This window comes from Dendropsophus ebraccatus, chromosome 8, assembly GCF_027789765.1.
Source record: "Dendropsophus ebraccatus isolate aDenEbr1 chromosome 8, aDenEbr1.pat, whole genome shotgun sequence".
In the NCBI taxonomy this organism is placed as follows: Eukaryota; Metazoa; Chordata; class Amphibia; order Anura; family Hylidae; genus Dendropsophus; species Dendropsophus ebraccatus.
The window spans coordinates 127,421,843-127,426,311 of record NC_091461.1 but is presented as its reverse complement, the minus strand read 5'-3'; positions in this window follow the sequence as shown (position 1 = coordinate 127,426,311).

Sequence of the window (4,469 nt, the reverse complement as noted above, 5' to 3'; positions counted from 1 at the left end):
CCTCCTGGCTGCCCCCACATAGTATGTAGTCTCCCCCCCATAGTATAGCCCCCTCAGGGTATACCCTCCTGGCTACCCCCACATAGTGTGTAGTCTTCCCCCCCCCCCATACTATAGCCCCCTCAGGGTATACCCTCCTGGCTACCCCCTCACAGTGTGTATTCTCCCCCCCCCCCCCCATAGCATAGCCCCCTCAGGGTATACCCTCCCGGCTGCCCCCACAGTGTTGCCTCCCCCCCCCCCCATAGCATAGCCCCCTCAGGGTATACCCTCCTGGCTGCCCCCACAGTGTAGCCTCCCCCCCATAGCATAGCCCCCTCGGGGTATACCCTCCTGGCTGCCCCCACAGTGTAGCCTCCCCCCCCCCATAGCATAGCTCCCTCAGGGTTTACCCTCCTGGCTGCCCCCACCGTGTAGCCTCCCCCCCCCCCCCCATAGCATAGCTCCCTCAGGGTATACCCTCCTGGCAGCCCCCACAGTGTAGCCTCCCCCCCCCCCATAGCATAGCCCCCTCAGGGTATACCCTCCTGGCTGCCCCCACAGTGTAGCCTCCCCCCCCCATAGCATAGCCCCCTCAGGGTATACCCTCCTGGCTGCCCCCCACAGTGTAGCCTCCCCTCCCCCCCCCCATAGCATAGCTCCCTCAAGGTATACCCTCCTGGCTGCCCCCACAGTGTAGCCTCCCCCCCCCCCCCCATAGCATAGCTCCCTCAGGGTATACCCTTCTTGCTGCCCTCACAGTGTAGCCTCCCCCCCCATAGCATAGTCCCCTCAGGGTATACCCTCCTGGCTGCCCCCACAGTGTAGCCTCCCCCCCCCCCATAGCATAGCTCCCTCAGGGTATACCCTCCTGGCTGCCCCCATAGTGTAGCCTCCCCCCCCCCATAGCATAGCTCCCTCAGGGTATACCCTCCTGGCTGCCCCCACAGTGTAGCCTCCCCCCCCATAGCATAGTCCCCTCAGGGTATACCCTCCTGGCTGCCCCCACAGTGTAGCCTCCCCCCCCCCATAGCATAGCTCCCTCAGGGTATACCCTCCTGGCTGCCCCCACAGTGTAGCCTCCCCCCCCCCCCCCCCCCAAAGCATAGCTCCCTCAGGGTATACCCTCCTGGCTGCCCCCACAGTGTAGCCTCCCCCCCCATAGCATAGTCCCCTCAGGGTATACCCTCCTGGCTGCCCCCACAGTGTAGCCTCCCCCCCCCCCCCCATAGTATAGCTCCCTCAGGGTATACCCTCCTGGCTGCCCCCACAGTGTAGCCTCCCCTCCCCCCCCCCCCCATAGCATAGCTCCCTCAGGGTATACCATCCTGGCTGTCCCCACAGTGTAGCCTCCCCTCCCCCCCCCCCCATAGCATAGCTCCCTCAGGGTATACCCTCCTGGCTGCCCCCACAGTGTAGCCTCCCCCTCCCCCTCCCCCCCATAGCATAGCTCCCTCAGGGTATACCCTCCTGGCTGCCCCCACAGTGTAGCCTCCCCCCCCCCCCCCCCCAAAGCATAGCTCCCTCAGGGTATACCCTCCTGGCTGCCCCCACAGTGTAGCCTCCCCCCCCATAGCATAGTCCCCTCAGGGTATACCCTCCTGGCTGCCCCCACAGTGTAGCCTCCCCCCCCCCCCCCATAGTATAGCTCCCTCAGGGTATACCCTCCTGGCTGCCCCCACAGTGTAGCCTCCCCTCCCCCCCCCCCCATAGCATAGCTCCCTCAGGGTATACCCTCCTGGCTGTCCCCACAGTGTAGCCTCCCCTCCCCCCCCCCCCATAGCATAGCTCCCTCAGGGTATACCCTCCTGGCTGCCCCCACAGTGTAGCCTCCCCCCCCCCCCCCCCCCATAGTATAGCTCCCTCAGGGTATACCCTCCTGGCTGCCCCCACAGTGTAGCCTCCCCTCCCCCCCCCCCCCCCATAGCATAGCTCCCTCAGGGTATACCCTCCTGGCTGCCCCCACAGTGTAGCCTCCCCTCCCCCCCCCCCCATAGCATAGCTCCCTCAGGGTATACCCTCCTGGCTGCCCCCACAGTGTAGCCTCCCCCCCCCCCCCCCATAGTATAGCTCCCTCAGGGTATACCCTCCTGGCTGCCCCCACAGTGTAGCCTCCCCTCCCCCCCCCCCCATAGCATAGCTCCCTCAGGGTATACCCTCCTGGCTGCCCCCACAGTGTAGCCTCCCCTCCCCCCCCCCCCCCCATAGCATAGCTCCCTCAGGGTATACCCTCCTGGCTGCCCCCACAGTGTAGCCTCCCCTCCCCCCCCCCCCCATAGCATAGCTCCCTCAGGGTATACCCTCCTGGCTGCCCCCACAGTGTAGCCTCCCTCCCCCCTCCCCCCATAGCATAGTCCCCTCAGGGTATACCCTCCTGGCTGCCCCCTCCCACATAATGTACAGTCTCCATACACCCCTATAGCCCCCACAGTGTACATACATTATGAGGGGTCACCCATACACCCCCTAAAATAGTATAGTCCCCTCAGTGTAGCTGCAGCCCCCAGTACCTGATCAGGAGGCAGCTTACCGCATTACTATTCACTGTACTCCTCTTCTCTCCTCCTTATCTCCAGACATCATGTGACAGGTCCGGAGCCAATCAGTAGTGAGGAGGAGGAGCTCAGATGTCTGCCACTGCGGGACTACAGCCTGAGCCTGAGCAGGGAAGGGAGGCAGTGGGGGTTGGTGCTATACTTATTCACAGAAGATATATGAGCCCCACAGGAGGGGAGGGGGCGGAGCTCGGAGCCTGCAGCAGCTTCAACCTGGCAGAGCAGAGAAATCATGCTGCTGCAGGTGAGGGGACTTTTACATTGTCTGCCCGGGAGGGGGGGGAGAGTGGAGGCTGGACATAAGGCGGCTGAAGGTATGTGAGCGCGGAGCCGCCAGGAGTACAGGAGCCTGGAATGAAAACTTTTTTGACAGACTGTAATTGCGCCGCCTGTAATTTACCACCAGATGGCGCCCTAGGCCATCGCCTACCCTAGCCTACTCTTTGTCCCGGCCCTGCCCTAACACCTAACCCTAAACTCTAACCCCCTAACCCTATCCTCTAACCCCTTATTGTGGAGCTCAACTTCAAAGATAAAAGATGTTTGATCATAATATGTGCGTGGAGTTTAAAAAAAAAATAATTCAAAAAGTTCTTTACTTTATTCCAATATCTGTGTTACAGGTAGAAAATGCAGCATGCTCTGTGGTGGTACAGGTAGTAACTGTGTGCTGTGTGGCTGGGGCCACAATGAAATGATAAAAAACTGCAAATAATTCAGTAACACAGCTGAGGGAAAGCAATGCATTCTGGAACCTGTAGTCCTGTGTACAACTGCTCAACCAGAAAGTACAGCCACACAATACAGAACAAAATCCCCCAACACAAATGGATTTTTGATAGTTTCGAAGCTGGCATAGATAGGTAAGTAATGCTATATGGTTCTGCAGAAGTTTCATTTTTTCCCCCTCTACCTGGAGTTCCCCTTTAAGCTTCTTGAAAGTCACATGAAACTAACAAATCTCAGGCAGGCAGAGGGAAATGTGGGAACCTAATAAACCAAGTATACTTACCCGTGCCCCTGTAGCGATTCCTTAACAAGATCCAACAGCTGCAACCTTGCCTATCTGGCTGATGGTTTGCCCGCTCAGCCACTAAGTGAGTGGGGCAGGACACTGTTGTAGTCATTGACTGGCTGAGCAGGAAATCCATCAGCTGGTCTGTGACATTGCAGCTGGAGAAATCGGGGCTGTGTTGTACATTGAACCTGGATGAAAATGAAATCGGGCGGCTGTGGGGAGAGACCCAAGGGTGTTGCTATGGGGGCAAAGGCACTGGTAAGTACACTTTCTTTATTACCTCCCTGCTCCCCCCGTCTGCCTGTAATTTGTTAGTTTCAGGATATATCTGTAGTGTATATTGTTATGAGTAATACCGTAACCTGTGCCAGGTACACCTGCAATGATCAGGGCACATTCCATATTGATTCCAGGTGTATCTGGCACAGGTAAGGTATTACACATCGTTATCTATGGTACAGACGCTCATTCCACTCTACACAACAGATATATTATCTAACTAAAAAGCAATTAAAAACTTATTTTACATTTTTTCCCATTGGAAATAATGTTCATTATTTTTCTTCATTCTTTTTGTTCATGTTTTTAGTATGTCCCATCACACAGATCCATAGTGGAACTTACAACTTACAGGGGCAGTGGTGAGTCCCTGTGTATAGATGGCAGCACATTATGTATATATTTATACTTCTTTTCTGTCTGCAAAGAACGGCTGCACCTCTGTACATATGCATAATAAGTGTAGGACTACAACAAAATGGCCGCTGCCGTCCGTTCAAAATCACAGCTGTCAGGCTGCATAGTTGAAGCGCATGCGGCCATATTTTATCCAGGCTCCAGCTTTTATGGGATAAGTGCATCACGTGTCAGTCACATGGTGGCCGAAAAGCCCAAATCTGTATTATCGGCTGCTGCAT